General features: G+C 47.0%; 1 pseudogene; it reads right to left on the bottom strand.

The window, feature by feature from the left end:
• Positions 1-5110: 5110 nt before the first annotated feature.
• Positions 5111-5571, bottom strand: LOC105514287 (annotated as a pseudogene).
• Positions 5572-8055: the final 2484 nt, after the last annotated feature.

Below are 8055 nucleotides of genomic sequence, written 5' to 3'. Positions count from 1 at the left end.
ATTAAAAGGTTCATGCTTCTGGTAAGGGCAGAAACTGCATGGTTTGGCGCTTTCTTTCCTTTCTGTATTTTTGTTCTTTCTGTGGATTGAAATACAGGGGGGAAAATAGGAGTAGAGAAAGAAGAGGAAATAGCAAAGCTGATTAGTACTCCCAATTGAAAGGATATAGTCTTTATGGCTATGAATAGGACAGCAATGGCTCCTAAGGAAAGCCGTGTATAAGGGCTTTTATTGCTAAGGGGTTTTTAAGCCCCACGGAAATTTAGATACACATCTCGGGAAGTTTTAGACTGTTAAGAGGTGAAAAATTTAAAGATATATTCTCTTCTAGCCAGATCTCTAAGTCAAGGTTAAGCTACAGTAATAAATAATAGGTAAGAATTAGTGATACCTGGCTATTTATATTAAATGAATTCTTGCACTAACTACATATATCTTAATATATTATTGTATAGAGTATTAACATTTTACTAGTGTTTTATTGGTCTTTTAAAATTCTTTATTCTTTTTTTAAATTTTTATTTTTTAGAGACAGGGTCTCATTTTGTCACCCAGGCTGGAGCACAGTGACACTATTGATCAAAGCTCACTGCCACCTCAGATTCCTGGGCTCAAGTGATCCTCTCGCCTCAGCCTCCTGAGTAGCTGGAACTACAGGTGCGCACCATTATGTCTGACGAATTTTGTAAATTTTTTGTAAAGACAGGGTTTTGCTGTGTTGCCCAGGCTGATCTTGAACTCCTGAGCACAAGTAATCTTTCCACCTTGGCCTCCCAAAGTGTTGGGATTACAGGTGTGAGCCACTGTACCTGGCCAGTCTTTTGCTTTTTATTTATTTATTTTTTAGAGATGAGGTCTGTCTATGTTACCGAGGCTGGCCTTGAGCTCCTGGACTCAAGGAATCCACCTCCTCAGCCTCCCAAGTAACTGGGACTGCAGGCACATGTGACCACACCCAGCTCATTAGTCCTTCTTTTTTTTGAGATGGAGTCTCGCTCTGTCACCCAGGCTGGAGTACAGTGGCGCGATCTCGGCTCACTGCAAGCTCCGCCTCCCGGGTTCACGCCATTCTCCTGCCTCAGCCTACCGAGTAGCTGGGACTACAGGTGCCCGCCACCTCGCCCAGCTAATTTTTTGTATTTTTAGTAGAGATGGGTTTTCACCGTGTTAGCCAGGATGGTCTCGATTCCTGACCTCGTGATCCTCCTCGGCCTCCCAAAGTGCTGGGATTACAGGCTTGAGCCACTGCGCCCGGCCTCATTAGTCTTTTTAAAAAGCAAGGTTTCTCTATTCATTAACCACTCCATTCACTAACTAATCTTCTGCTAAGCTTTTGAGCCATCAGTCAGTTGAAAAATATTTATTGAGTGTTTAATGTTAGCCAGAGCCAGTGCTAAGCCTATGGGTATAGTAGGAGGTAATCAAAGTAGGCAGGGGCCTTTCCTGAATGGATTTTATAGTCTAGAAAGGAAGGCAAATCGTCGATGAAAAATTACATAATTGTATTATAGTTGTGGTAAAGGCCAAAAAGCACAAATCCAATGATGTACAATCCTGTGCAAACAGAATGTGAGAAGTATGAGTCTAAAAGCAAGTATGAAACATCACTCAGTCCAAACGTGAGTCTCAGACCAAAGCGTGAGTCTCAGAACCAAGAACTGGAATCCTGTGCACATGCCTTCCGATTCTGCACATTTATGTATTTATTTTCATTTATTTATTTTTGAGACAGGGTCTCACTCTGTTGCCCAGGTTGGAGTGCAGTGGCGTGCTCTTGACTCACTTCAACCTTCACCTCCCAGGTTCAAGCAATTTTTGTGCCTCAGCTTCCTGAGTAGCTGGGACCACAGGCGTGCCCAGCTAATTTTTGTATTTTTTGTAAAGACTGGGTTTGCCTTGTTGCTCAGGCTGGTCTCAAACTCCTGATCTCAAAGTGATCCACTGGCCTCAGTCTCCCAAAGTGCTGGGATTACAGGTGTGAGCCACCATGCCCTGCTTTTTTTTTTTTTTTTTTTTTAAACAGCGTTTCATTTTGTCACCCAGGCTGGAGTGCAATGGCACAATCATGTCTCACTGCAGACTTGACCTCTTGGGCTCCGGTGATCCTCCCACCTCAGCCCCCCGAGTAGCTGGGACTACAGGCATGCAGACCACTATGCCCAGCTAATTTTTGCATTTTTTGTAGAGATGAGGTTTTGTCATGTTGCCCAGGCTGGTCTTGAACTCCTAGGCTCAAGCTTTCTGCCTGCCTCAGCCTCACAAAGTGCTGGGATTATAGATGTGAGCCACCCTGCCTGGTCTAGAAAATTTAAACTTAAATTGTTTGTTTGTTTATTTTAGTGTCCATTATATGCAAGGTACAAAACAGACATGATCCTTGTCCTCAACAAGCATGTACTCTAAGTGGGGAGACAGATATTGAGCCCTTATTATGGGCCTGGCAGCAGGTGAAGAAGTTACATATATTATCTCATTTAAACTTCACACTAACTTTATCAGATAGGTACTATTATTACCCCCATTTGTGTGTATGTATGTGTGTGTGTGTGTGTATGTGTGTGTGTATGTGTGCATATATATATATGTGTGTGTGTGTGTGTGTGTGTGTATATATATATATGAAACCAAAGAAGCCAGCCCATTTTTCTTTTTTATTTTTTAATTTTTTTTTGACGGAGTCTTACTCTGTCACACAGGCTGGAGTGCAATGGTGCTATCTCGGCTCACTGCAATCTCCATCTTCCAGGTTTAAGTGATTCTCCTGCCTCAGCCTCCTGAGTAGCTGGGAGTACAGGTGCTTGTCACCACACCCGGCTAATTTTTGTATTTTTCGTAGAGACGGGGTTTTGCCATGTTGGCCAGACTGGTCTTGAACTCTTGACCTCAGATGATCCACCCACCTCGGCCTCCCAAAGTACTGGGATTGCAGGCGTGAGCCACCGTGCCCGGCCCCCAACCGATTTTTCACATGGGAAATGGAGTCACAGATTAGTGAAGCAACTTGCTCAAGGTCACACTAGTTAGTGGTGGATCAGAGATGTAAAGCCAGACAGTGAGGTTTCAGAGCCTTGTTGCCAGGCTTCGTGCTGCCAATCAGGCTGTGTGAGCTGCTGTTTGAAACTTCTTAGGCTCTTGGTCAGAAATTTGGAAGCATCATACTATGGAAGTGGTGGGAATAGCTTGAATTCAGGACAGAAATCCCCAAGGTTCAGAGGGTTTCCTGGGCGAAAAGAAAATCCCTTCCGGCCGGGCGTGGTGGCTCAAGCCTGTAATCCCAGCACTTTGGGAGGCCGAGACGGGCGGATCACGAGGTCAGGAGATCGAGACCATTCTGGCTAACACGGTGAAACCCCATCTCTACTAAAAATACAAAAAACTAGCCGGGCGAGGTGGCGGGCGCCTGTAGTCCCAGCTACTCAGGAGGCTGAGGCAGGAGAATGGCGTAAACCCGGGAGGCGGAGCTTGCGGTGAGCTGAGATCTGGCCACTGCCCTCCAGCCGGGGCAACAGAGCAAGACTCTGTCTCAAAAAAAAAAAAGAAAAGAAAAGAAAATCCCTTCCATTCCCCAGTGTTGGAGTTTGGCATGTCTTACCCCATCATTTTTCAGATGAGCCACCATCTGGACCTACTCTGAGAACTCAGGAAGCATTTAACAAACCTCATGCACTGGAAGGGAAGGATGGTTATGGGGTACCCAGATTAGCTGGGCCGTGCCAGGCCTGTTTCCAGGATCACAGGAAGAGAGCAGCCACCAAACACATGTAGCCCATGGGGATGGGCCTGGGAAAAGGAGAGAACCAAAGGAGGCCGTGGGAAAGACGGTACAGAGACCACAACCCTGGGCTGGGACTCTTGTGGGTCCTGCTTGGAAGTGACCCACTGTGTGGCTTCAGGCAGTCACTGTGCTTCCCTGAACCTCGGTTTCCTCTTCCGGCTTTTCCCACTGCTCCCACAGTACAATGGGTTGTTTTGATTTTTAATTTTTTATTTCTATAGAGTATTGGGGGAACAGGTGGTGGTTGGTTACATGAGTAAATCCTTTAGTGGTGATTTGTGAGATTTTGCTGCACCCATCTCCTGAGCAGTATACACCGCACCCAAATTGTAGTCTTTTATCCCTCACCCCCTTCCCACCCAAATCTTTTTTTGTTTGCTTTTCTGTTTTTGAGATGGAGTCTCACTCTGTTGCCCAGGCTGGAGTGCAATGGTGTGATCTCAGCTCACTGTAATCTCTGGTTCCTGGGTTCAAGCAATTCTCCTGCCTCAGCCTCCTGAGTATCTGGGACTACAGGTGCACGCCACCAGCATGCCCGGCTAATTTTTATATATTTTTAGTAGAGACGGGGTTTCACCATGTTGGCCAGGGTCTCGAACTCCTGGCCTCAAGTGATCTGCCCGCCTTGGCTTCCCAAAGTGCATGGATTACAGGTGTGAGCCATCGTGTCCAGCATGATGTTTCCAAATGCCTGACCAATTGCCTAGGATGAGGAAATGGAGGCAACGTGTTTGACCTTGCTCAAGGTCACACGGTTAAGAAGCAAGGAGCCTGGACACAAACCCAGGTTCTCATCCCCACCTACCCCTGTCCTTCCCACACTCAAAGGCGCAGCTCTCGCACTGAGCCAGCCTCCCAGAACAGGGGACTAGCTTGTTCTCAGGTGACCTTTCTCCCTACCCCCTGCAGACCACCCCAAGAGCCCCTTCAGGGCCAGAACCAGGTACCAGCCCCTCACCCAGCCCAACCCACCGCTGGGCACTCAACAGAATGGGCTTGCGATTAGTGGATGCAACTATTTCCCGGAAAAATAACTAAAATGAACCTGGCATTTGCAGCCTCAGCTGTCGGGGTGGCAAGCACTGCTTCGCTTACTTCTGAAATAATTAATGACAGTGCTTGTCTAATCTCACTTGAGGTGTGAGGAGCCGAAGAACAAGGGGGAGAGTTGCTGCCTATGCCCCACAAGGGATTTAGAGGGCAATCTTTTTTTTTTTTTTTTCCTGTCTCAGGTTTATTTGTACAAATAGCACAGTAGGACTCCAGCCCCATGCAGACGGCAGCCCAGAGGAGTTGCACTAGTCCTTCTGTCCTCACGTCGGCAGACACAGATCTCTACTCTGAAGACTTTGCGGGGGCCTGGGCACCTTTGGGAGCCTGAACTGGAACTGAAGCTGGAGCTGCAGCCTGGGCCTTGGTTTGATCCTTGGCCTTTGGCCGGCACAGCCTGAGCCCCTTGACAATGCGGGCATGAGCACGCTTTCCAAGCTTGGGGTGGGCAAGGTAGGCAAGTCGATCGAGCTTGCGGCTGACACCCTTTGGGATCTTGGGCTTAACCTCCTTGGGCTCTACGAGGGCCTCGATAGCCTCAGCACGTGCACTCATGGCTTGGCACTGTTGGCCTGCAACTTCTTTAGGACCTTCTTGTTGTGTTTCCTGGCAAAGCACATGTTCCTCAGGAATTTGGGGTCTACCCCCTTAAGAGATTCGTATCTTTGTCATCGGGGTTTCTTGATACCATTTCTGTGCCATTTTCGGGACTGGTTGTGTGTGGGGTGGTTCTTGGACTTGACCATATCTGCACCTTAAGCCGTGGCTCCCCTAGAGGGCTATTTTGATAAACTGGGCCTTAGAGCCTTGGCTGAGACAGCCCCTTGAGTCTTGCTTTTCAGGCTTCAAGACGGCAGACAGTTGGCCCGCAGTTCTCGCTGAACCAGCTAGTCGTGTTATCGCCTGGAAGAAATAACTCTTGATGTGCTTTCCCTCATACTCAGGCCCACACATTCCCACACAAACGCACGTGCATGCAGTGCCCCTCCAGCTCACATCACGAGGTTACTCCCAGGGTTACAGCTCGTTCAGGACAGAGGAATTGCTGTGACCTCACACTGCCGCCTCCCACTTGCTGGGTTCCCACTGAGCCTAAGGCCAGTGGCTTCAGATGTGGCATCCACCCTGTGCCAGGCTCACTGGCAGCATCATGCCTCTCACAAAATCTTCATGAAGAGGTGCTTATTCGCCCTCACCCCCATTTTCCAGATGAGGAGACTGAGGCTTAGAGAAGTTAAATCACCTGGCCAGAATCCCATACATAGTATGTGGCAGAGACAGGGCTGAAGACCAGGTCTCCGGGACTCTGATGCACATAACCAGTAAATCAATCCAAGAAAGCCAGCATGTTAGTGGAAACCAAGCTGGCTGGAGATCCCACTGCGACTAACCATGTAAGACTCAGCCCAGCCCTTCATGGTATGTGGGAATGAAGCATCACAGGGAATGAAGCCCTACAACCATCTACCCCTGCCAAAATAACAAAAATGCAACTCTCAGGGGCCCCAACAGAACTGACACCCAGGCAGCTGTGGGGAGCTGGAAGGGCCTCTGCCTGGTCTGCCTCCTTGAGGGCAGAGGCTGGCACTGGGTTCCAGGAGCCTCCTGTGCCTCCCCCTGCTCCTGTCTCTCCCATTCCATTTCCCAAAACATCCCCCCGATCTCTTTAACATCCTGGGAAGTCTGCATCTTTCTCACCTCTGCAGGAGGGTGCTTGGAGAGTCAAGGCTGTTGGGTTAAAAATACAGAAACTGAAACTTCCGAAGACAAGGAAAGCAACATCCAACCTGCACAGTAGATCTCAGGGTGACAAGAGAAGGTCTTCTGCTGTGTCTGAGATACTGAGAATTTGCATGAAAATCTTCCAGACCAGAGTCATCAGCTCAAAATTATTAAGCATTGTGACAACAAATAAAAACAACAGCAATTTATTTTTAATACTCTTTTTTAAATTATGGAAGTTATGCATGGTCATGTGTAAAGAACATTTTTCTCTTTTTTTGTTTGTTAGTTTAGTTTGAGACAGGGTTTTGCATTTATCACCTAGCCTGGGGTGCATTGGCAAAATTATAACTCACTGTAGCCCCGAACTGCTGGGCTCAACCGATCCCCCTGCCTCAGCCTCTGGGGTAGCTGGGACTACAGCCTTGAGCCACCATACCTGGCTAATTTTTGAAGTTTTGTCTAGAGATGAGATCTCACTATGTTGCCCAGGCTTGTCTTGAACTCCTGGCTTCAAGCATCCTCCCACCTTGGCCTCCCAAAGTGCTGGGGTTATAGCAGGCCACTGAGCCTGGCCATTCTTTTTTTTCAATGCCTAAACAAAGATATGTATGTGTGTGTATAGTGTTAGGATGTTTTGTTCCTTTTTCTACAAAAATAATCATTCTATATTTTTCTGGAATATACTTTTTTCATTTAATAATATATAGTGGATAGCTTTCTAATATATTTAGATCTATTAATTAATCTACAATTTTATTAAGTAATTCACATGATTCAAAATTCCAGAGGTACACAAGAATATTCCAAAATGAGCCTCCCTCTCACCACTACCCCAGGTACCCGGTTATCTCTCCAAAAGCTTCCCGTGTTACCTTTCTTGTGCATCCTTCCAGGGTGCTTTAAGCATGGATAAGCAATTATGTATATGCATTGCCCCTCCTGTTTTACATAACAGGACATACTATATGTCTTGTACATATAATAGATACTGTTCTGCACCTTGCCTTTTTTTTTTTTTTTTCGAGACAGGGTCTTAAAGGCTCACGATTGTGCCACTGCACTCTAGGCCCAGACTTAGAGTGCAGTGATATAATCATGGCTCACTGCAGCCTCGACTTCCTGGACTTAAGCAGTTCTCCCATCTCAGCCTCCCAAGTAGTTGGGCCCACAGGCGTGTGCCATCACACTCAGCTAATTTTTGTAAGTTTTTTGGAGAGATGGGATTTCACCATGTTGCCCAGGCTGGTCTCGAAGCCCTAGGCTCAAAGGATTGGACCACCTCACACGCCCAGATTGTCGGGATTATAGGTGTGAGCCACTGCACCCGGCCTGACCTTGCTTTTTTCACTATAATACCATGTCCTAGTGGCCATTCATATCCATATGCAATATTTCATTCTTTTTGGTAGCTAGTAACATCCTATGTGAGATATGTAGACTCATTCATTCGGCTTTCTCTCACTTTGCTTGTTGCGGTTATGAGTGCTCCAGTGAATCTCCTTGCA

The sequence above is a fragment of the Colobus angolensis genome, unplaced genomic scaffold (genome assembly GCF_000951035.1).
Source record: "Colobus angolensis palliatus isolate OR3802 unplaced genomic scaffold, Cang.pa_1.0 Scaffold240, whole genome shotgun sequence".
NCBI lineage: Eukaryota > Metazoa > Chordata > Mammalia > Primates > Cercopithecidae > Colobus > Colobus angolensis.
This window is presented reverse-complemented; position numbering and strand designations above follow the sequence as displayed.